The following is a 25867-nucleotide window of genomic DNA, read 5'->3' on the forward strand; positions in this document are numbered from 1 at the left end:
GGTGTTACAGTTCAGTGGTAGAGTGCTTGCCTAGTATATGCAAGACCCTGGATAGTATAAAACTAATTGAGCAAACAAACAAATCCCAGGTTTTTTGAGTCTGCTATGTGCAGGTAGTGTGGCAAGAATAGTGAACAAAACAGAGTCTGTACTCTCTTTGAGCTTAAATCTCAGTGGGAAGCATATAGTCAAAAAACATTATACATGGACCCCCCCCACACCCACACACACACATACACACAAATAATATCAGGTAGTATGTAAGCTTTGAAATTAATAGGCTCAGAGGAGAAAGCCTAATGGGATGCTAGTTTAGATGGGCTGGTAAGCAAAGGGCTTTTTGAGAAGCTTTTGAGCTAAGAGATCTAAATGAATGAAGTAATGGGCTAAGTCATGAAATGATGTACATGTGAAAGAGCCTACATTATCCTTGTCAGGATTTGAAATCAACATTGTGCTAGCCTTAAAAAATGAAATGATACTCATTTTTGTTCTGGAAGAATTTATGTATGATTGGAATTATTTCTTTATAAATATTTGTTAATAATTCAGCAGAGAAACCATCTGGAATGGGAGTTTTCTTAGTGGAAAGTTTTTATAATTTGATACCCCCTTCTTTTATTCTTTTATTTTTATTTTTTGCAATACTAGAGATTGAACCCAGTGCTTCACATGTGCTAAGCAATCTGTCTACCACTGAGCTATATCCCCAGCCCACAGTTTCTCATTTTTTAAAATTTGTTCTATTTATACACAACAGAAGAATGCATTTTGACATATCATACATAAATGGAGTATAACTTCTCATTTGTCTTGTTGTACATGACGTAGAATTACACAGTTCATGTAATTATATATGCACATAGGGTAATAGTGTATGATTCATTCTACTATCATTCTGACCCACATGCCTCCTCCCTTCCCTTCACTACCCTCTGTCCAGTTCAAAATACTTCTATTCTTCCCCTCCCCACTTATTATGAATTAGTATCCACATATCAGAGAGAACTTTTGGCCTTTGGTTCTTTGGGATTGGCTTATTTCACTTAGCATAATATTCTCTAGCTCCATCCATTTATTTGCAAATGCCATAATTTCATTCTCCTTTAAGACACATTCTCCTTTAACATGCACAACCTCTGTATACATTAAATCATCTGTAGATTACTTAGAATACATAATACAATGTAATTTTATGTCAATAGTTATACTGAATTGTTTAGGGAATAATGACAAGGGAAATAATTCTGTACATGTTCAGTACAGTTGTTTATATATATTTTTGATTGATGGGATGCAGACTCCATGGATACAAAAGGCCAATTATTTATTGTCTTTTCTTCTCTGTAGTTAGTGTGTGTAGTGTTGTTTTTTTCAGTAAGTCATGTTTGTTAACCTGTATTTCAGCTCTTAATATTATTAGTGATCTTTTGTTTGCTCCTATTAGTTACAAAAGAGTATGTGAAAATATTTCATTAAGATTTGATTTTCCTTTGTAGTTTCTGTCAACTTATACAGTTGAGGCTGTGCTAGTGGTTGCATAGAAATGCATAATAATGATGTCTTCTCGGTGAATTTATATTATGAAGCATTCCTCTTTTATTTAAGTAGTACTTTTTGCATTAGAATCTAGTTTGGGATTAATATATAACTCCAGCTTTCTCTTTATTACTGTTTGCATGAGCATGTCTTTTTCCATTCTTTTACCTCCAGACTTCCTATATTCTTTTGTTTTAGATGTCTTTTATGTGACATATTTGGATTTAAATCATATTATATACTTTACATTTGTGATATCTGCTAATTCTTTCTTTTTTAAAATTTTTTAATTTATTTGTTCTAATCAGTTATATATGACAGCAAAATGCTGTTTGGGGTATTGTATGCAAATGGAGCACAATTTTTCACTTCTGGTTGTACACAAAGTAGGGTCACAGCATTCATGTAATCGAACATGTACCTAGGGTAATGATGTCTGTCTCACACCACCATCTTTCCTATCCCCATGCCCCCACCCCTCCCTAATTCTTTCCTTTTATTTATTTATATATATATATATATATATATATATATATATATAGTTATTTAGATTAACTGGCCATTTCATCATTCAGATTTTTCCCCTCATTATTTGGAGGTTATGACCTTTTTTTCCCTCTTCTCTTACTAGTGACTCTAGAAATCACAATATACTTCTTATAAAGTCTAATTTTTTTTAAAGAGAGAGAAGAAGAGAGAGAAATTTTTAATATTTATTTTTCAGTTTTCGGTGGACACAACATCTTTATTTTTTATTATTTTTATGTGGTGCTGAGGATTGAACCCAGAGCCCCCCCACATGCCAGGCGTTACCGGTTGAGCCACATCCCCAGCCCCATAAAGTTTAATATTAACCAATAACTTTATTTTCTTCCAAGATGATGCAAGTGAATTCTATTTACTTGCAACACTACTCATATAATTCTATTTACTTGCAACACTACTCATATAATGTTGTGCATTTTAGTTCATTCCTATTTTCCTTTTCCCTCACTATTCTTTTACACTATCAGTATTCTGTGTCAGTTAACTCATGTATTACCATATTTTACATTTCCTGTACTCTTCCACTTAGAATCATTTTCATTTAAAATTTTATTTAGTCTGCCTGAAAATGTCTATTTTACCTCCTTTGATTTTGTTCACTTGTTTGTTTTTGCCTCCTGCTTGCTTGGCAAACACTTCTTCCGTTGAGCTACCCACACTTTTTTTTTTTTTTTTAACACAAGGTCTCCCTAAAATGCTCAAGTTGAATTTGTAATCCTGCCTGAGCCTTTCAAGTAGCTGGGATTACAGGTGTGTGCCACTGAACTCAGCCATTTTATCTCATTCTTGAAGGATATTTTTTTCTAGATATAGATTTCTAGGATAACAGTTTATATTCTTTCAGCACATTCTAGGTTGATGTTTACTTCATTCTATCCCATTCCCTAATTATTAGCTCTTTGTATTTCTCCTTTTAAAGTACCTATCATTTTGGTTTCAAGATTTTTAACTTTATCTTTCTTTTCTGTTGTTTTCACCATGCTGTACATACACATTTAATCTTTGGACTTCAGGAATGTGTGAATTGGTGTCTTATCAGTCCTGGAAATTCTTTAGCCATAGTTTCTTCAGATAGTACCTTTACCTCCTGGGCTCAGTGGTGCATGCCTGTAATTCCAGCTACTGCAGAGGCTGAGGCAGGAGAATTCCAAATTTGAGACTAGCCTTGGCAACTTAGCAAGACAAGACACTGTCTCAAAATAAAAAATAAAATGATCTGGCAATGTAGCTCAGTAAAGCAACCCTGGGTTAAATCTCCAATGCTACAAAATAAATAAATAAAAAGAAAAAAGATATTACCTTTGCCTCATTTTCTCTCTCATACTTTTGGGATTCCAAGTTAGTATGTTAAGACCATCTTATCTGTCTTTAACCCTCTTTTACGATTTTTTTCCCTTTGTTTTTTCCTTGAGGCTTTATTTTGAATTTTTTAATTTTCAAAGTTCTTTTTTCACCTGTTTTACCTATTGCTTATTCATCTAGTAAGTACTTGATTTAGGTTATTTTATTTTACAGTACTAGAATTTTTATTTTTCATCTATATTATAGTTTTATATGTATGTTTTATAGTTTTCAGTCTAAGCAATAGTAAAAAATAAAAATTTAAGAAAGTTTGACTTTTATCTTCTTGAGTATAATAACATAGTTATTTTGCTGTTTCTTAATGCCAGTGTTTCCCAGTCTCTGTGAATCTGATTACTTGTCTGTTGTAGAACTAATCTGATATATGATAAAGTTAATGTTTCTCTAAAGAAGATATTTACTTGCTATTGTCAAATACCTGAGGGTATAAAACCATCTTAATCAAATTTCATATCTTAACTTTCCTGGGCCACCTAGAAACTTAAATATGACCTAACTGCATAGTTTTTGTTATGGTTAGAATAGGGTAGCCTCCTCAGAGGTCCATGTGTTAAGCACTTAGTCCCAGCATTGTGCTGTGGGAGGTAGTAGAACCTTTAGAAGGTGCGTCCTGGTGGGAGATCGTTAGCATTGTTAGTGTCCCATAGAAGATAATTTTGGGGTCCAAGTTTTCTCCTTTTTTGCTTTACTTCCTGGTTTCTGAGGTGAAAGTTTGCTCTGCCATGCATTGCTGCTGTTATGTGCTACCTTGCCAGAGATCCAAAGCAATGAAGCCTCTAGATTATGGATTAGAAACTTTTTACAACTGCAAGCCAAAACAAAACTTTTCTCTTTGTAGGTTGATTATTGCATGTGTTTTATTATACTAGTGGAAAACACTGTTTAGTCTCTTGGTTCCTTTTTATTCTAGGAGTGTAACCCTTGAGAATCTCAGCCTACAGCCAACAGTGTTTTCACCCTTCATCTCCCCTGTTCTGTATTGCAGGCAACAAACATCAAAGCTTAAATGCTTGTTTGTAAACTCAAAAGGCAAAAGCTGAGATCACCTTTCTGGGTTCCTGACTTCTAATGGATTTGAGCTGGTTAGTCATTTCTTACTACATTAGTAGTTATTTGTTGCTTTTAAGAAGATTGATATCTTATCAATCTTTAAATTGCTTTTGAAGGGATAGTAGGTCCAAATTGCCTGATATGCTGTTTCTGCAAGAGGAATAAATGAAGTATTCCTTTTGTTAATGCCCTTTTATAGTATAAATAGGAATACCTGGGAAAGCTGTGGTTTAACTTTTTTTTTTTTTTAGATCAGACTAGTTCTTATTATTTGCAAAACTCCCAAGGGAAAGAGGCAGAAGATATTTTATTTCATTAGAGAAATCAAAATATTTGATATTGTGAATAGCACATTAGGGCAGGAATTGTCCTTTTTGTAAGCAAACAGAACATAATATAAACATTTTGGAGTAGGATTATGTGGGGTTAGAGGGAGAATACACTGAGCTGAGAAGGAACTATAAACAAGTTTGTCCTGTAGTATTTTTTTTTCTTGGAAGTTGGAGTTTATTTTATTTTTTATTTTTTAATATTTATTTTTTAGTTTTTGGCGGACACAACATCCTTGTATGTGGTGCTGAGGATCGAACCTAGGCCACACGCATGCTAGGCGAGTGCGCTACTGCTTGAGCCACATCCCCAGCCCCTGGAGTTTATTTTTCATAATTAAGATTAGCATTCTTTTTGTGCTATGTGGATGTCCTGATTTTTATTTTGTATTCTTTCACATTTCAGGGACAAAATATGATTTTTTTACTCTTACCATGTATCTTTAAAATATTACCTGTGTAATTTAAATTTAGAATTAAATCCATTAAATATGGATGTCAAATATATATATTAGAAATTCTAGGCAAACTAAGTTATAGTAGTCTTTACATTAATGTAAATTGAATGCTATTGAAACACTAAAAATGATATCAGAAGAAATGAAAAGAATGACAAGAAAGAGATGGGTAGAATGCCATAGGCTTAATTAAATAAAGAACTATTAAAATATTACATATGTAATTTAAATTTTAATTCAGCGTTAAATCCATTAAAAATGGAAGTCAATTAAAAACAGCATACTACAGGGACACAGCCACATCAATGTTTATAGCAGCACAATTCACAATAGGTAAATTGTAGAACCAACCTAGATGCCCTTCAATAGATGAATGGATAAAAAAAAAAATGTGGCATATATAACACAATGGAATATTACTCAGCAATTAAAAAGAATAAAATCATAGCATTTGCAGGTAAATGGATGGAGTTAGAAAAGATAATGCTAAGTGAAGTTAGCCAATCCCAAAAAACAAAATGCCAAATGTTTTCTTTGATATAAGGAAGCTGATTCATAGTGGAATAGGGAGAGGGAGCATGGGAAGAATAGATGAACTCTAGATAGGGCAGAAGGGTTAGAGGGGAAGTGAGGAGGTATGGAGTAATTAATGATGGTTGAATATGATGATCATTATTATCCAAGATACATGTATGAAGACACGAATTGGTGTGAATATACTATGTATACAACCAGAGATATGAAAAATTGTGCTCTATGTAATAAGAATTGTAATGCATTCCGCTATTATATATAAATAAAAAAAATAAAAATGGAAGTCAAACATAGAGATTAGAAATTCTAGGCAAACTAAACTATAGTGGTCTTTACATTAATGGGCATTCATTTGAGGGCAGTTCTTGAGTGGGACGATGGTGATGAAAATTTAATAACGATTTGACTTGTTATAAGTCATAGCTATTAGTATGAAATATCATCTCTCTTTGCGTTTAAATTGATACATCAACAAAATGCAAAACACCTCTTATAAGGAAGCCTAGAACTTCTGAATTTGTTTACTTGTTTGTTTTTTCTCTGCTAAAAGAAGACACTAAGTTGATGATTCATGTTAATTATAGTTTCTTTACTTCCCTGCTTTGTTAGATTGAAGTAACTCTTTGTTTTAGATTTGCTCACTTGGCTTTAGAAAACTGAGGGATGAAATGAGGAGGAGAGAGAATTTTAGAATTAAAAGTAACTCTAGATTTGGTAAAATCTCTCTTGTGCCTTCCAATCCCACTCATCTTGTCTTAGGAATTGAAATCAGAAACCTGAGGGAGGTGGGTAACTTGCTTAAGTTATAGTAGACTAAAAATTCAGACTTTCCCCCTTATTAGTAATTCCTTAAGGTTTTTTCAGCTGTATCATTCTACTAGGTATAGCTGATGATTTATCAATAACAATATACTGAGATTTATTAATGCTGATTAATTAATTAATATACTGAGATTTATTAATGCATCTTGATTAATCATATATTTATTATAAACAATTAAGTTTAGACTTCCTAAGTTAAATTCATTAGTCTAGTATTTTAATTTCTTTAAGTTTGCTATCTGTGACTAAATTCAGATGTAAAACTGTTTTGGCCTTCAGTCTCAGCATTTATTAATGTCTGTGCTATTCCTGAGTAGACTGTCATATGGGTTGAGTATCCTTTACCAAAAAATACTTGAGACTAAAAGTATTTAGGATTTTGAATTTTTTTAATTTGGAATATATATGTGTGCATGTCTTGGGTAATCTTATATAGTTTTTTAAAATTCTTTTTTATGGTGCTAGGGATCAAACTCTGGGATTTGCATATGTTAAGCACACACTTTACCACTGACTACATCCTCTGCTCCTATGTGGTATTTTTAGTGTGTCTGCATTTTGACTGTGAGCTGTCATATGAGGTCAAGTGTGGAATTTGCCATTTATAACATCATGTCAACACTCCAAATGTTTTGAATTTTGGAGTATTTGGGATTTTTCAGATTAGGACTACACAACTCATATGCATTTTCTGAAGATTTTTACTTCAATAATACCCTCTGTAAAGCAGTAATTATTCTAGAGTAAGTACCTCAGACAGTGTATGAATGATACTGTGCTGCTGCTATAATAGCATTTTACATATTTAGCCAATGTTCTTATTATCTCATTTCCAAAATTTTGTCATTGTTGCCTTACTACTATAACACACATTTTCCCTATTGTGTTCTTTGGTGTTTATTAGATCTTGATAATTGGTATCTTTAATTAGGTTTTATGACATTCTACCCATGATGTTTTCTAAGTCATCTTTTATCTTGTCTTTGCCATAGTTTAATTTCAGAGACTGATATAATTTAAAGTATTTCAATAGCTCTTCTTCAAGAGTTTCTTAGTTTTAACACAAGAGTTTTTCCTTTTCCTTCTCTAACATACATCAGTTTATATATCAACAGCACTTGAAGATGTGTCAGCCATAAGTAAACTTACAGATTGGAAAAGTGTCACTATGGACAAAATCTACAAATTTATTTTAATTATTGGACTAATTTGGTTGAATATTCACTGAGAACACATGAATTCTAACTAACTATTAAGTTCGGTCTCAGTTGAAACTAGTAGGAATTTTCACAGAAATGTAATACTCACTCAAAAACCAAGTGATATGGTAGAAAATCAGGTGTGTTTTATCAATATAACATATCATGGTAGCTTCAAAATTCAGTTATTCCTTCACTGTCGTACTTTCTGGAATTATATATTGTTAAAAAAATTTCCCACAACTTAATAATATTTGATGATAAGTTATTATGTGTTTTGATTTCCTATTAGTTTATATTGGACTGATGAGATTCTTGACTTAGCATAGAATTAGATCTTTGACAGAAAATTTACATCTCAATTCAGGTGACAGCCTGTTAATTAAATATTATTATTCTTAAGACCTTAAGAACTAGACTTAAACCATGAAAATTCTCTTGACAAAATGTTAGATGTAAGGAATTGATAAGAATAGCTAGATGGGAAAAGGGTCCCTTTCATCTATGTTTGATAAATATTACTTATATATGCCTGGTAAATAGATTGTTGTGTGTATGTTTGTATGTGTGTGTGTGTGTGTGTATGTTTTATTTGTACCAGGGATTTAACCCAGGGGTGCTTTACTGCTGAGGTACATCTCTAGCCCTTTTTTATTTTTTATTTTTATTTGTCTCACTAAGTTGTTTAAGGCCTCACTAAATTACTGTTATCCTTCTGTCTCAGCTTCCTGAATCACTGAGATTATAGGTGTGCCCGACTATAATGGTTTTTTGTTTTTTTTAAATTTATTTCAATTTTACTGAGTTGCAGATTAAAATCTTTTACTTGGCTTTTTAATCTATTTTTAATGAAGTTGTTGAAGGCTCTATGTAAACCTAGTAGTTGTGGCTTCTCGTTCATTATTTATGTTATCCATAATCATCATTTACTTTAATTAAGGCATGCAAATTTTTTCATACTTAATACATTTATACTCATTTGCTATTTTTCCAGAGTAGACTATTTTTATTGAAATTAAGGACCAATCACTGCTATCATGGTTGATATCTTTCTGTTAATGGTAAATATATTCAGATTTGTATGTAGGAATTAGTTGGTTGGCCCTGAATCAAGGCCAGAAGTTTGTTGAGGCTGTTGATTTCAAGCAGGAGCCTAAAGTAATGTCTTTTTATGGTCTGTTGGCGACTTCAGAACTTTAGAAGTGTAATAGTCAATTCAATAGAAAGAAACATCTGAAGGGGGGGAAAAAAGGATTGTTGACCATGGATCAATAGAAAAAGAAAACTGGGTTCAAGTGTTTGGCTCTGTCTTTAACTAAATTAGGACAAATCATTTAATCTTCTTGTGATTTAGTTTTTATGTTTACAGAATGAAAACAAATTGTTTTAACAATGTATTTTTAAAATGTATTTTCTGAAGTGATACAGGGAGCTTCTATCAGGTAACTTTTCTAAAACTCACCTGTACACAAAATTTAGAAAACCATATTCTACTTTTATGTTACCAAAGCCAGTTTGTTTCTTGTCATGTCATCTTGGTTGTTACTAGAGTTGTAACACTTAATTTGCTTCTTGATCTTAAATTTAAGAGTAGGTATTAATAAAATATCAGGATAGCGTCTTATTTGGTAGGCTGAAAAATATAATAAGGTAAAGATATAGCTCAATGGTAGAGCACTTACTAACAGGCATGGGTTCAGTTCCCAGCACTGGGGATTGACCTCAAGTTTGAGTCCAGTCTGGGCAACTTAGTGAGATCTCATCTCAAAATAAAAAATAAAAAGGATTGGGGATGTTCCTCAGTGGTAGAGCACCCCTGGGTTAAATCCCCAATACTATACCCCGCCCCCATCAAAGAGAAAGCTAGTATTAGTATCTTTACGTAATATGTTTTCTCATCAGAGAGTAAACATAATTTTAAAAATTACTGCAAAAAGCTTGATACTCAAACAAGCATTTTCCTAAGTAGGGCATAAATAATAAAAAGGTTGTATAGCATAGACCTTTTTGTACAAACTCACCTTGAGATTACCAGGACACTAAAAACAAGAATGCTGCTTTAATCCTTACTTAAATGGGGGAGTTCTGGTTTTTCATGGCTTTCCTAGTTCTCGCCTATGTTAAATAGAGCCTATGTGGGTGACCAGTAAGATATTACAGGACAGTAATAGAATACTACTTATAAGGATAGATTATAAAAGACATAGTAGCTTCTACCTTGGTCTCTATATATTGCTCACTCTCGAACCAGCTAGTACATTGTCATGAGAATACTTAAATTACCCTGTGGAGAGAGACCAACTTGGGGTCCGAACCACTGCCAACTTGCCAGCCAGCCATGTGAGTGAGCAAGTGAACGTGAAAGTGAATCCTCTAGCCCCAGTAAAGTCAATAAAAGTTGCTTATGTAAACAGGGAATTAGTAAAATATCTAGATTCTCTCACCTTATGCTGGTAATCCATAATGGAAATTCCATACAACCCATCTGCTTATATGGCTGTAATCTGACACATCTAACCTGCTCGTTCCTAATTACCTCTTACTATAGGCTCACTTCTGTTAGATTTCCACACTGAAGTATTATTATATGATCAGATTTAAATAGAAGGCTGTTTATCCTCATCTAGTATCTGCTTTATAATAAAGTTTTGAAATTAGAAATATAGCTTAAATATCATTCAAAATTTCTAAGTATGTCATGTTCTATAATACTAATATTTAATGAAAGCACAAATTAGATTCTACTATAATAATATACATTTTTTTGTCCAGAGTGTCTATAGCATTGTTTTTAAAATTTAGGGTTTCTGAGGACTAGAGTTTGAAAAGACAGAAAAGAAACTGGTAATAGTGACTACCTCTGCCTCTATAGATGGTTGAGGAACAGGTATAGATTTACTTGAGTTTCATACATGTTTTCTTGTACTTTTAAAAATGTGTACCATATTCATGTAATATCTGCTGCAAGATATGGTATTTTAAAAGTCTGTTTTCCTGACAAAACTGAATTTTATGTTTAAAATGGATGTGGCCTAAAACAACTTAAATATTTGAATGTTAGTCTTCCTTCCTTCCTTCCTTCCTTCTTTCCTTCCTTCCTTTTCTTTTTCTGGAATTGAGCCCCCAGCCCTTATTTTATTTTGAGACAGTGTCTTCCTAAGCCTCAAACTTTTAATTCCTCCTGCCTCAGCCCCTGGAATTGCTGGGATTACAGTCATGCACCACCACACCCAGCTTCTCTTAGATACTGCAATACACATTTTCTAGCTTTAACCCTTTATTAGACTGTTCTTCAGAGAAACAGAACCCATAGGAAGGAGGGGGGAATGCATGAGAGGCATTTAGAGAAGAGATTTTGTGAGAATGAGTTTATGGGGTTATGGAAGCCCAGAAGTCTCTCATAAGTGCTGTCTGGCAAGGCACAGTGGCTCATGCCTGTAATATCAGGGGCTCAGGAGACTGAAACAGAAAAATCACAAGTTCAAGGCTAGCCTCAGCAATTTAGAAAGACCCTAAGCAAAGGGCTGTGGATGAAGCTTAGACAAATTGCTCCTAGGTTAAATCCCCAGTAACTCCCCCTTACCCCCACAAAAAGTACTATCTGTAAGCTGAAGACCCAGGAAAATGCAGGTGTAATTCATGAGTCTGAAAGCCTGAGAATGAAGTGGGCAGTAATGAGAGGGCTGATGAATGTCCTGGAATTGGAAGCCCTGAGAACCAGTTCTTACTGTCCTAGAGTAGAAGATAGATGTCCCGGCCCAAGGGAAAAAATAGAATTCACCCTTCCTCTTCCTTTTTTCTTTGGGTCTGCACTTCCAGTAGGTTGGATAATGGATGCCCACATTGCTTAGGACAAGTCTTGTTTAACTCATTCTTCTAATTCAAATGCTAATCTTTTCTAGAAACACCCTCATAGATACATCCAGAAATAATGCTTACCAACTATTTGGATATCCTTTAACCCAGTCAGGTTGATTCAGAAAATTAGCCATCACAAATACACAAAAATCTTAGTTCCCTCTACTGTAGATATTATTACTTCAGTCTAGCCATTGGATCCAAGTGTCATCCAGATCTTAGTGGATATAGGGTATCTTTCATTCACAAAGTTGTGAATTCTGATTATAAGTTTAAGAATAGAATATTTGTGTTGCTAGAATAGTGTGAATTGTAAGATGGAACTGAGAAAAAAATTAACTGTTTGTTACGTATGATGGTAATCTTCAGAGGAGTAAGAATTTGAAAAATTTAATTCTTTTTTTTGTTTGTTTTTGGGGGTTTTTTTTTGGTTTTTTTTCTTTTTTTATTGGTTGTTCAAAACATTACAAAGCTCTTGACATATCATATTTCATACATTAGATTCAAGTGGGTTATGAACTCCCATTTTTACCCCAAGTACAGATTGCAGAATCACATCGGTTACACATCCACATTTTTACATAATGCCCTATTAGTAACTGTTGTATTCTGCTACCTTTCCTATCCTCCCTCCCCTCCCCTCCCATCTTCTCTCTCTACCCCATCTACTGTAATTCATTTCTTTCCTTGTTTATTTTCCCATTGCCTCACAACCTCTTATATGTAATTTTGTATAAAAATGAGGGTCTCCCTCCATTTCCATGCAATTTCCCTTTTCTCTCCCTTTCCCTCCCACCTCATGTCTCTGTTTAATGTTAATCTTTTCTTCCTGCTCTTCCTCCCTGCTCTGTACTTAGTTGCTCTCATTATATCAAAGAAGACATTTGGTATTTGTTTTTTAGGGATTGGCTAGCTTCACTAAGCATAATCTGCTCTAGTGCCATCCATTTCTCTGCAAAAGAATTTGAAAATTTTAATTCTATAAGGTGTTTGTGTGAAGTGATACGGGAGCATGGAGATGTGTGGATTGAATGTATGTTTAGATTAAAGGTCTCATTTAGACTTCAACATAAAATATCAGAGAGATAGTTGGGTATCCAGATGAGAGTATGAGAAAGAAGATATAAATTTGAGATTTAGCACCATCTAGTTGACATTTAAATCCATGAGATTAGGTGAGAAAACAATGAAGAGAGAAGGCAATCCTAGAACAAGCTCTGGGGTACTCCCATCTATTAGACTAGTGAAGAAACAGAACCATTAAATGAAAATGGAGGAAGGAGGAAAACCAGGAGAATGTGTAATGGAAGCCAAAATAAAAAATATATTTAAGGAAGAAGAGAATAATTAGCTTTATCAAATTTTACTAAGAATATTAAGATAATGGAATTTGGTCATGTTGGTGATTATTGGTGTCCCTCACAATTGCACTTAAGGAAATTGTTTAGGCTTAGGATAACTAAAGAGAGAAAATAAAAGCCACTAAATGAAGAAATATTGGTGTGATATTGAAGCAAAAAAAAATGGGATCCTATCTAGTGAAGAGTTTAAGGTCAAGGAAGAATTTGTAAAGATGAGTAATACTAGATCATGTTTGTGTGTTCATAAGAATAATACAGTAAAAAGAAGAAAATTATTATATAGCAGAGAGAGGGACTTAATAAAAGTTGATTTCTTAAAGAAGACAAGAGTAGTTGAAATCCACAAATGGAGGTATTAACCATTGATGGGAGCTGGGAACTTAAACAGTAAAGAAGTACGTATACGTATACAGTAAGGAAGTAATATAGGAGAAATGTAAGGGAATTTCTCTTCAATGCTTTTGTATTCTCAGTGTAGTAGTCCTTTAACTTAGAAAGGAATAGGTAGTAAAATAGGTCTGTTACAGGTTTGAGGAGTCAAAGAAGACATGAAGAATTTATTTAGAGTGTGGGAAAGAAAACTTTCTTGGAACTAGAGTACTCCTCTAAGCAGTGTTGACTGTCCTTTCTGGTTTATAACTCTGAAACAACCAGCCCTGTTATCCCTCTTGCTGTGTAATAAGTTGCTATAGTGAAGACATGCAAAAGTGAATTAGCTCAGTTCAACCAAAGTTGTGATTTTACCAGGTAAATATAATAAAGGGAAAGAGGAATAAGAGATTTGGAAGTTTGAAAGGAGTGGTTATTGTCGACTTTAAGAGGAAAGTAAAGATGAAGGTAATGAATAGTGGAAAATTATAAGAACATATTTTATTGGATTGGAGAACTCAATAAGGTAAAAGAATGTAGAATTTGGAAATAGTAGAATGAACTAGATAGAGGGCAAGAAAAGGATATTTCAAAGATGGAAGATTTAGTTATTGAGATTTTGTTTAAGATTTTGGAGTTGATGCCATTATTGATGATGACAGGAGTCTTTGAGTGGATCAAGGCAGTAAGTATTGGGAAGTAATTAATGAACTGTGAAGCCAGAGAAGTAGATACAGACTTTGAAATTACTGAGATTGATAATGCAGATAAGAATGGAGAATACAGCCTGTGGCGCACACCTGTAATCCCAGAGCTCAGGAGGCTGAAGTAGGAGGATCACAAGTTCACAGCCTCAGAAATTTAGTGAGGGCCTAAATGACTTAGTGAGACCCTAAATGACTTAGTGAGACCTGTCTCAAAATAAAATATAAAAAGGCCTGGGGATATGGCTCTGTAGTTAAGAGTCCTTGGGTTCAATCCCTCGTACCAAGGGGAAAAAAAGGAGAATTCTTGTTACAATAGAGGATACAGACTTGAGTAATATAGTAGAAGATCTTGGGTGTTTAATAAAGTAAAAGAAATGGTTTGGAGGTGGTAACTGGACTCAGGGAGCACATCTTTTGCTTTCTTGGACCTCTTCAGTATCTTACTCTTCCTGCCTCCTGACTTAAAGTATAGGAGATGTAAGTGGAAAAAAAATCTCCTCTTGAGAAAGCTGAAAAGAAAGTGATGTCATCAGGTTTTAATCAAATTGAAGAGCTTGAAGTTACAGAAAAGTTGATTATTTTATTGGTACATTAATCTTGCATTTTTAATATGTAGTACTAAAGTATACAGTTCAATTTTGTGAGTTACATAAATTTGTGTTATTTTAGTAAATATATTAAGCACCATGTCAAGCCTGTTGTGAAATTTGGGTTTTCTTTTGTGGGAGCGGGAAAACATGGAGGAGAAGGAATTGGAGTTCAAAACTCCAAACATCTGGCATGGTCCCATAAGAATAACATCGTTGATCATGATGATTATATCCCAAGCTCTTCCCATAAAAGGCCATTTAATTCATGTGCGGTATTAACTGTCATAAGAGCCCCATATAAGATCGGATAACACTATTTCTAGAGGAAAATTCTTTCACCTTTTGAATTTGGGATCTCAGAAACATTTCATCTCTCCTTATTGTTCTAGAGTAGGTTTTCCTTCTTACCATTACAGCCCCTCCTCTATTTTGCCAGGCAATTAAAGTAGTACCTCCCTGTTTTTAAGGTACTGGCAATTTTGTGGGAACCAAGAGCTTAATGGTTAGAAATAAGTATCAAATGCAGATGAGAATAAACAGCATTTCAGGAATTGAGGTGATAAGGACCTGTCTCGGGAGTATTTGATTGACTGATTGACCAATTTATTGATGTATGATGTGGGTACTAGGGATTGAACCCAGAGGTGCTTTAAGTGCTGAGATACATGCTCAGCACATTTTATTTTGGACAGAGTCTCACTAAATTGCTTAGAGCCTCACTGAATTGCTGAGGCTGGCCTTAAACTCATGATCCTTCCTGCCTCAGCCTCCCAAGTTGCAGTATTTGATCTTTTAATGGCTCCCTCCCTATCCCTAATCCTAAAGCAAGTACAAAATGTTTCTAGAGTTTTATGGTCCCATTATTAGTAAATATGGAAAAATAAAAAAGAAACTAGCAGTTTGTCCTATGCTTGTTCTTTTTTTACCTGTATTTTTTAAGGTGTGCTCTTTATTCATTCAACAAATATTTAATTTCTACTAGGTTCCTGGGACAATGCTGTTACAAGTTGTGAAGATGAACACAGAGCTCCTTGTTCAGAATTTCACAGTCTAATGGGGGAAATAGGTATAAGTTGGGTCCATCACTGATTTCAGAGAATAAAGGGAGAAGTACTGGACTGCTTGGGATAGAGACAGCTTCACAGGTTTGGGTCTCAAAGTAGGAGAGAGGTAGTTCATTGGAAATTTATAAGTATTTGAGGATCTACTCTGGACCAGGCTGAATACTAAAATACTATTGAGAATATAATGATTACTTATAAGACAAAAAGAGTCTTGACCTTAAACAGGCTACTGAGAAAGACCAATAAGTAGATAATCCTAAGTGTGAGGTAAGTGGTAAACTGTCTGGAAGCATATTGGGGCTTGTAGGAGAAGATCTAAACTCAGGCAAGAGGTGTTAGGGAAGGCTTTGGGGTGATGACATCTACACTGGATCTTAAAAACTGGGTCAGCATTAGCCTGGTGAAAAGCAGGAAAAATATCTTCCCGTAGATGAAATACTGAGTAAATTGTTGATAAGTGCATAGGAGTCCAAATGGTTGAAATATAGCTGGAGTAGTAAGGAAGAAGAGGTATGAAGGGCCAGATCAGAAAGGACCTTACATGCAGTGCTAATGAGTTTGGATTTCTATTTTGTCAGCATTTGAATACTGTAAAAGAGAGAAAATACTAATTTTTTAACTGCTTTTTTTGTTTGTTTGTTTTTATGTGGTAATGAAGAACAAACCCAGTGCCTCACATGTGCTAGGCAAGCGTTCTACCACTTAGCTACAACCACAGTCCAGAGAATACTAATTTTTGAGGGGTCTTTCTAGTAGTAGATAATTATGTATTATTTTTGGGTAAGGGTAGTTTATATTTTTTTTGTTGTTGTTATTGTTGATCATGGTGACACCCTAAAAATAGTGCTGTCTATGCAACAGTTAAAGATTTAAATAGTAAAAGAAAATGTCACTCATTTCTATTTCTCAGTGGAAATCAGGTTTCCTGAGTATTAAAAAAAAAAATTTTTTTTTTTAAGCAACATATGTTGTTCTTAATGCCAGAAAAGTGTTAGGAAAAAAATATTTCAAGAGGAGGAGGAACCCTTCTAGCTTTTAGGCAAGTAAGATTTTATATAGACTGTTTCTGTAAAATAGTTAACAAATCCTACCAAATTGTTTTATCAATGCATAGGAGACCTTTAAAAAAAGAAGAACTTTGATCACTATTGTAAGAGAACATGTATCCAACCTTTTCTGTAAGAGTCCCAAGTGTTTTATTGAGCAGATCTATTGGTTTAAATTAAATAACAGATCTTTGAAAAAAAAGAGAAAAAGCTTTTTATTCTATTTTATGAACTGTAGAATAGTATAAGATAAAGACGTTTATTCATGGTTGGTGTCAATTGAGAAAGGTATTTGTGAAATGAAATTTAGTCCAATTCTTTAATCTTTTTGCATCTATAAAAGCTATGTGACCCATCAGATAATTCTACCCTTACCTGGGAGTACTTGGCAAAACAAAAAGCTTAAAAAGACTTATAAAAGTAAATAGGAAGTTTGGGTTTTAAAAATGTTAATCTGGGCTGGGGGTGCAACTCAGTGGCACAACATATAGTTAGCATTTGAAGGGCCCTGGGTTAAATCAACAGCACCAAAAAAGAAGGGAAAAAAAGATAATCTATATCTAAAGAGGAAATTGTATTTATTAGGGTTGCCTATTCAAGGCAAGAATTTGGGGATATTGGTATGAAAACAAGTCTTTCAACCCAAGGATTTGGTTTAATAAATAATACTATTGTTTGGTTTTAATAAATAAACACTCTTATTAGGCCCTATGTTTTTTTTAACATTTATTTTTTAGTTGTAGGTGAACACAATACCTTTATTTTATTTTTATGTGGTATTGAGGATCAAACCCAGTGCTTCACGCATGCCAGACAAGGGCTCTACTTTCACTGAGCCACAACCCCAGTCCTATGTTTGTTTTAACATCAGTTAAAATTGGGGTTTCCTTTATCAGTTCTGATTGATTTATCTATTTATTGAATGAATAATAAGAAGATAATTTATGTGTTATAAACTGATATGTGGTTCATCAAAAAATATAGGCATTTTATATATTAAATGTTAAAGTAATTTTAATACTGTTTTCCCAGAAGGAAAGTTTTCCTAAAAAAAGCACTTATTCTCTCAAATTCATAGTATACCATAACCTCCCATTTAAGGTTGATTTGGTGACCTTAAGTCACTGGTATCTTTGAATGCATTTTATAGGTTTATATTGTAAACTTGTAGTTCTGGGAGTAATTTTTAACTGTTTTAAGTTTAAAGTTTGAAAATATTATACAAGATATACCTTTTGATAAAAACCAGCAAAGTCTTTTTTAAACTTTTAATTTAAAAAAGTTAATGAGGATTTGCATGCCATGAAACTGGAGCTTTATCAGATTAGGATATGTTAAGAATTTAGAGAAAAATTTTCCTTGCTTATTCACAAATATTTGAGTATTTTATTTATTGGGTAAATTGTTTCTAAAGGTGGCCTTTTATGGTTTTATTAACAATATAGAATTAATAAATAACTCAAAATTTCTAGAATGACATAAAGTAAAATTCCTTATAAACTATGCATCTGTAGGTTTTTCCCCCGCAAACATATTTTCCAGTTATAAACACTTTTACCACTAAATTTAGCTGTAAATTACTAATAATAGGCATTTAATTTCTAATCATTTCTTCTTTGAGGAACTAGATACTAGTACTGTTAATTTTTATAGATCTTGCTCTAATCATGTATCCTTTTTTGAAACATTTTTCTGTTGCCTATAGGATGAAGTTTGAGGTTTTTAACCTAAGATTCAATTTCTGACCTGAAAATTCCTAAATGTCATTCTAAGTATTTTCTTGATTACCTAGCTAGAAATGATCTAGTCTCTCATCCTTTAGCAGTATATTACCTTGTATTAAAACTTCTGTTGTACATATCTTACTTCCCTATTTATAAATTGAATTGTATTCATTATTATATCATCTATATTTATATATTGATCAAAATGAACTAAATGCTAGAATCAAGAAAGACAATAGTGCAGGTGAATCTAGGTTACTGTCCTTGTGGAATTTATATTGCAGTTGTTAAACAGTGATGACAGAGAAAGAAAAATGAATACATAGGCAGACAGAACTTTTCAGATTTCAAGTGTTTTGAATACACATTTGTATTTGGGATGATACCAGCCTTGATAAAGTGATCATGAAAGGTCTCTTTGAAAATGTAACAGTTATGCCAAAACCTGAAGGATATGAAGGAGTAGTCATACGATTTGGGAGCAGAGTTTATGAGTTGAAGGAAAGTGCTGAGGCATAAATCCAGAAAAGGAGATAAGACAAATAGAAACAAAGACACCCTCTCACACAATGTATACACATTCTTGTCCTCTACTAAATCTGACTCTGCCTTTGACCATAGGTTGGGAAATAAACATTAATCTCTTTCTTTCCTTCAAATGTTATGACTTGGATTTGTATCCAACCTAGAAATACTTAGGATTTGAAAAAAAATAGAGAAATTATGTGTGTTAGGTTGTGGGAATTTTATAAAATTCAGAAAAAAACTAAAATTCTTGTAATCAAGCACCAGGGAAGAACACTTGATATTTTGTTTATCTCTTTCTGGTCTTCTCTGTGTACATGTATAATTTGTTTAAAAATCAACAACAAAAGCAGAAGCTTAGGGTGTATTTCTGTGGTAGAGTACTAGGAGCCCTAGTTTCAATTCCCAGGACTCTTTCCCCCAAAATTACTTGGTATTATGTATAAAACAAAATATTCTACATTTACACCTTATATCATGAATTATATAATTATGTCACATATTTGTGAATGTACCAAAAGTATAGTTAATCAAGTAGTTGTTAGCAATTATTGAGGTTCTTTGTTTGTTCTTTTAATTAATTAATTATTTAATTAGGTATATATAACAGTTGAATTCATATTGATTCTTTATATACAACTGCAGCACAACTTTTCATTTCTTTGGTTGTACACAATGTAGCATCGCACCTATGTGCAGTCCTTCATGTACTTAGGGTAATGATATCCATCTCATTCCACCATCTTTCCTGCCCCCATGCCCTCTCCCCATCCCTCCTTCCCTTTTGTCCCATCAAAGTTCCTCCATTTTCTCCATCCCCATCTGCACCCCCATTATGGATCAGTATCCACTTATCATAGAAAACATTTGGCCTTTGTTTTTTTTAGGATTGGCTTACCTCACTTAGCATAATCTTCTCCAACTCCATCCATTTGCAGTTTTACCTGCAAATGCCATAGTTTTATTCTCTTTTAATGCTGAGTAATATTCCATTGTGTGTATGTACCAGTTTCTTTATCCATGCATCTATTGAAGGGTGTCTAGATTGCTTCCACAGTTTAGCTATTGTGAATTGAGCCACTATAAATATTGATGTGGCTGTGTTACTATAGTATGCTGATTTTAAGTCCTTTGGGTATATATAGACCAAGGAGTGGGGTAGCTGGGTCAAATGTTCCATTCCAAGTTTTCTAAGGACTCTCCATACTGCTTTCCAGATTGGTTGCATCAATTTGCAGTCCCACCAGCAAAGTACGAGTGTGCTTTTTCCCCCACATCCTCACCAACATTTATTGTTGTCTGTATTCTTGATAACTGCCATTTTAACTGGCATGAGATAAAACTTAGAGTAGTTTTGATTTGCATTTCTCTAATTATTAGAGTTGATGAACATTTTTTTCATTTATTTGTTGATTGAATATATATCTTCTGAGAAGTATCTGTTCAGCTCCTTAGCCCATGTATTGATTAGGTTGTTTGTTTTGTTTAGGGGTATTAAGAATGTTGGTTCTTTATATATCCTGGAGATTAGTACTCTGTCTGATGTGCGTGTGGCAAAAATTTGCTTCCAAAATGTGGGCTCCCTCTTCACCTCATTGTTTCTTTTGCTGAGAAGAAACTTTGAGTTCATCCCATGTATTAATTCTTGATTTTATTTCTTACACTTTCAGAGTCTTCTTTCGGAAGTCAGGGCCCAATCCAACGTGATAAAGATTTAGGCCTACTTTTTCCTGTATTAGGCATAGGGTCTCTGGTCTAAATCCTAGGTCCTTGATCCACATTAAGTTGAGTTTTGTGCATGGTGAGAGATAGGGGTTTATTTTCATTTTGCTGCATATGGATTTCCAGTGTCTGGGACGTTATAAACGCAGTGCTAAGAGGAAAGCTTATTGCATTAAGTTCATTGATTAAAAGAAGAAAAAGTCAACAAATAAATGACCTAACATTACACGTCAAAGCCCTAGAAAAAGAAAAACAAACCAACACCAAAAGTAGTAGAAGACAGTAAATAATTAAAATCAGAATGGAAATCAATGAAACAAAAGAAACAATTCAAAAAATTGACAAAACAGAAAGCTGGTTCTTTGAAAAAAATAAATAAATTTGACAAACCTTAGCTACCCTAATGAAAAGAAGGAGGGAGAAAACTCAAATTACTATAATTTATGATAAAAAAAGAAGTATCACGACAGACACTAGTGAAACACAGAAGACAATTAGAAACTATTTTGAAAATTTATACTCCAATAAAATAGAAAACCTCAAAAACACCAACAAATTTCTAGAGGCATATGATCAACCCAAACTGAGTCAAGAAGACATACACAATTTAAACAGATCAATTTCAAGCAAGCAAATAGAAGACACCATCAAAAGCCTACTAACCACGAAAAGCCTGGGACCAAATGGATTCACAGCTGAGTTCTACAAGACCTACAAAGAAGAATTAATACCAACACTCCTCAAATTATTCCATGAAACAGAAAAGGAAGAAACCCTTCCAAACTCATTCTACGAAGCTAATATCATCCTGATACCAAAACCAGGAAGAGACACATCAAGGAAAGAAAATTTCACACCAATATCCCTGATGAACATTGATGCAAAAATTCTCAGTAAAATTCTGGCAAATCACATACAAAAGCATATTAAAAATATACCATGATCAAATGGGGTTCATTTCAGGGATGCCAGGTTGGTTCAGAAATCAATGAATATAATTCATCACATCAATAGACTTAAAAATAAAAATCATATGATTATATCAATTGAGGCAGACAAAATACAGAACCCTTTCATGTTCAAAACACTAGGAAAAACTCTGGATAGTAGGAACATGCCTCAACATTGTAAAAGCAATCTATGCTAAGCCTCAGGCCAACATCATTCTAAATGCCGAAAAATTAGAAGCATTCCCTCTAAAAACTGGAACAAGACAGGGATGCCCTCTTTTACCACTTCTATTCAACACAGTCCTTGACACTATAGCTAGAGCAATTAGACAAAAGAAATTAAAGGGATACAAATAGGAAAAGAAGAACTCAAACTATCATTATTTGATGACAACATGATTTTGGGGTTTTTTTTTTGATATGTGGTCTCAGTATTTATTGTCCAGGCTGTCCTGGAACTCCTGATTCTTTTGCCTCAGCCTCCCAAATAACTGGGATTGGAGGTATGTGCTACTCATTGAGGTTCTTTCAAACATTTCATAGTATAAATAATGCTGACTGTCTTTGTGCATGTATCGAATTGTACATAGGATCATTTCTTTTAACTGATCTTGTTTGGGTATAAGCATTTTAAGAAAACTTTTGAAAGATAGATATTGCTTATTTTCATGTATTCTCCCTGATCATATAATATTATTTTAAAATATTATTGCCCATTTAATAGATGAAAATGGTACTTTTTATTGCTATTTCTTTGATTTCTTAGTGTGATAAAAGCATTTTTAATGTCTATTTCTCTGCATGTTTTTGTCATGTTAATTGCCAGTATATTTACAAGGTGCCTAGAAAGCTTTGTTACAGTAAGAAGTCTCTGTCCCCTTCCCGTCCCCACCCCTCGTCCCCCCCCCACGTTTCCCATCCCCCCACACACACACATCTAAGCAAGGCCTGTGTAGTGCTCTAAATTTCCAGATGGTCTCCCTCTATATTGGGGTGAGGAGCTTTGACAGCACAATCTAGAGGGTACTTATGCTTCTCACCCCTGGCAGCACATACCACTGCCTCCACCTTAAGTTCAGAGATAGTGACCTACTGGTTTTTCAAATCTCCTCACAAGGAGGTGGAAGGAGGGAAGTGAGGGGAGAATTTCTGGGAAGGGATATTGACCAAATAATATTGTTACATTACATGCACTTACTAATATGTAACAACAAATCCCACCATTATGTACAACTGAAATCACAGTTTGGGGGAAACTAGATTCTTTGCTTCTGGCAGGTGGGATCTGCATAAGCTATAGAAGCTCATAAGTTGAGAAAGCCCATTGTAGTGTTAGCTGTTAATCACAGGAGAGGATGCCTGCCAGCTCAGGGGATCACAGCCATCAAAGCTTTGTTCTTTTCCACTACTATCAAGTGGCTATTGCAGCTCTTAATGGTAGACTCTAGGAGGTCATCACCAATTTCTTTCTGGGTCCTAGTCTAATAAATTCAAAGAAGAAATCCATAGATGAGGAAGAGTGAGCATAAAAGAATAGGATTTATTTAAGTGAGAAGAAAAGATAGAACTCCCATAAGGCAAGAGGGGACCTCATAGCAGTTACCATTTAAATGTACTAGTCTAGGGGCTTATGGCTTCTGGGTAGGCAGGATCAAAATCCATGCTAAGCAAGCATTGGAAAAATGCCAAGGCTATTGGTCAAATGTATGTTAAACAAGTATTGGGAAAGTGTTAAGAGCTATTGATTAGGACTACGGTTATGGCTTAGCGGTAGAGCGCTCACCTCCCATGTGCAAGGCCCTGGGTTCGATCCTCAGCACCACATAAATAAATAAGTAAAATAAAATTATTGTGTCCAATTACAACTACAAAAGATAAAGATTTTTAAAATTTTTTTAAAAATAAAAATAAAATAAAGATATTGTGTCCAACTACAACTTAAATAAATAAATAGCTATTGATTAGTTCTTAGTGTGTAGCTTTTATTCAGGTCTGTCCTGCCTCCCTATTTTCATGACCCTGGAGCAAAGGCGTTGGTTGAACTGTAATGTACAAATTTTAAAATGTGGAGAAAAAAATAAAAATATTTTTTTAAAAAATCTCACACTACTACAGAGATTCTGTAGTGCAGCTCCCTGAGCTCATAAACTTAGTTGCATGGCTGTGTCACAACAAATTTTTTTCACCTACAAGGGCCAGAGTTTTAATCTAAATTATTTCATTTTCTCTGTAGAAAGTTGTATTTTGATTCATAACCCACTTGAATCTAATGTATGAAATATGATATGTCAAGAGCTTTGTAATGTTTTGAACAACCAATAAAAAAAAGAAAAAGAAAGTTGTATTTTGTGGTAATATTATTTAGCAGTTGCTCTAATGTTATTATAAAGGCATCTTCATTAGATGTCCTTTAGATATTAATTTTAAATCATTCCTTAAACCAGTATTTAATAAATACCTACTATGCACAAAATATTGTGATATTTTGGTTTTTTTCCTTGAGTTCATTTTTGTTTTGGTACCAGTAGTTGAGCCCAGGGGCATTTAACTGCAGAGCCACATCTCTAGCCTTTTTGTATTTTATTTTGAGACAGGATCTCACTAAGTTGCTTAAGGTCTCACTAAATTGCTGAGGCTGACTTTGAGTTTGTGATTCTCCTGCCTCAGCCTCCCGAGCCACTGGGATTGCAGGCGTGCACCACTATGCCCAGCTTTTCCTTGAGATTTTTAGTCAGGAATAGGATAATATTGTACACATAGGCTAAGATTGTAAAAAAGTGTATGTGCCATAAAAAAAGGTACAAACATTCGAGGTTTTGAAAAGGAGGGTAAATTGATTCTGGCCAGGATTGTAGATCATTTCATGGAAATATGTTTGAGGTGAACCTTGATTTGCACCAGCAGAGCAATTAAGAATCCTTTATTTTAAGAAAGCATTTCACAGTTTATAAAGCTTGCTCACAATAGCATATTTGATCCTAATAACAGTTCTGCAAAATAAGTCAAACAGATATTTATTCCCATTTTACAGATGAAGTAATGAAATCCTAGAAAAATTAAGTGACTTCTAGCATTATAGAACTACAAAATGAAAGATTCAGACTGTGAACCTAATCTTCAATCTCCACATGGAACCTTCTGATGTATCAATAAGAGAAGCAAATATCTGTAAGAAGCTATAAATTTTAGAAATGGCTAATTGTTTAGATAACTTAATTATTATAAGGATGCAAGTCCTGAAATAGAAATAAAGTTGTAATGAGGTCAGCAGAATAATGGCTTCTCAAAGATGTCCACTTTCTTTCTAATTCCCAGACTCTGAATTTACTAGATTATGTAGCATAGGGGAATTAAGGTGATCTGAAAACTGGTAGATTTTTGTGGATTACTGAGGAAGACTCAACACAAGGTCCTTAAAAGTGTTTCCTTAAGGGTTGAAGAGGCTGGTGGGAAAATGAGAGAGAAGGAATATGACAGAAGCAAGGTCAGAGACAGCTGAGTGAGGACTTACTACCCTTGTGAAGATGGAAGAAGGGGACTATGAAGCAATGATTGTATTCAGTCAAAAAGCTGGAAAGGTCAAGGAAACAGTCTCCTTGAGAATTTCTAGAAGTGAATACTGTCCTGCAAACACCTTAATTTTAGCTCAGCACATTTTGGACTTCTGAACTATAAAATAAAACTATAAGGTTTTAAATTTGTATTGTTTTAAACCACTAAATTTGTGGTAATTTGTTGTGGCAGCCATAGGAAACCTGATGCACCTTGGAAGCATTTAGTGTGGGAAGACTAATTAACATCCCTTCAGGCACTCCATGACTAAACTTCTTAAATCCATTGTCAGCAGTGGAAAGCCTAGGGAGCTGGAGTATAAACTATTTTGATGTCTGCTGATAAGAAGAAAAACTGAAGAATCTATTATTGGGGCTAGGAATACTTCTTTTGAGACTTTTATCCTTCAAACAACAAATAAGTAAATCTAGCTGGGCTGGGATTGTAGCTTAATGGTTGAGTGCTTGCCTAGCACCTGTGAGGCACTGGTTTTGATCCTCAGTACCACATAAAAATAAATTTTTTTTAAAAAGGTATTGTGTCCATCCACAACTTTAAAA

The 25867-nt window shown here is 34.0% G+C and overlaps 1 protein-coding gene and 1 non-coding gene across 7 annotated transcripts in view; both read left to right on the forward strand.

Moving 5' to 3' along the window:
- Apc (APC regulator of Wnt signaling pathway) overlaps positions 1-25867 on the forward strand; it is a 116405-nt gene that overhangs the window by 7000 nt on the left and 83538 nt on the right. The window contains exon 2 of one of the 6 annotated variants that reach the window (XM_078045579.1): positions 4433-4529. The exons of the other annotated variants lie outside the window; for them this stretch is intronic. The gene's annotated coding sequence lies outside the window, so the exon portion shown is untranslated. The remainder of the gene's footprint in view (positions 1-4432; positions 4530-25867) is intronic. 6 annotated transcript variants of the gene reach the window in all.
- On the forward strand, positions 8938-9074 carry LOC120886005 (small nucleolar RNA SNORA2/SNORA34 family). The gene has a single exon (XR_005728788.2). It is a non-coding gene; the product is annotated as a small nucleolar RNA SNORA2/SNORA34 family (small nucleolar RNA).

Source organism: Ictidomys tridecemlineatus, chromosome 1 (assembly GCF_052094955.1).
Source record: "Ictidomys tridecemlineatus isolate mIctTri1 chromosome 1, mIctTri1.hap1, whole genome shotgun sequence".
NCBI classification, from domain to species: domain Eukaryota; kingdom Metazoa; phylum Chordata; class Mammalia; order Rodentia; family Sciuridae; genus Ictidomys; species Ictidomys tridecemlineatus.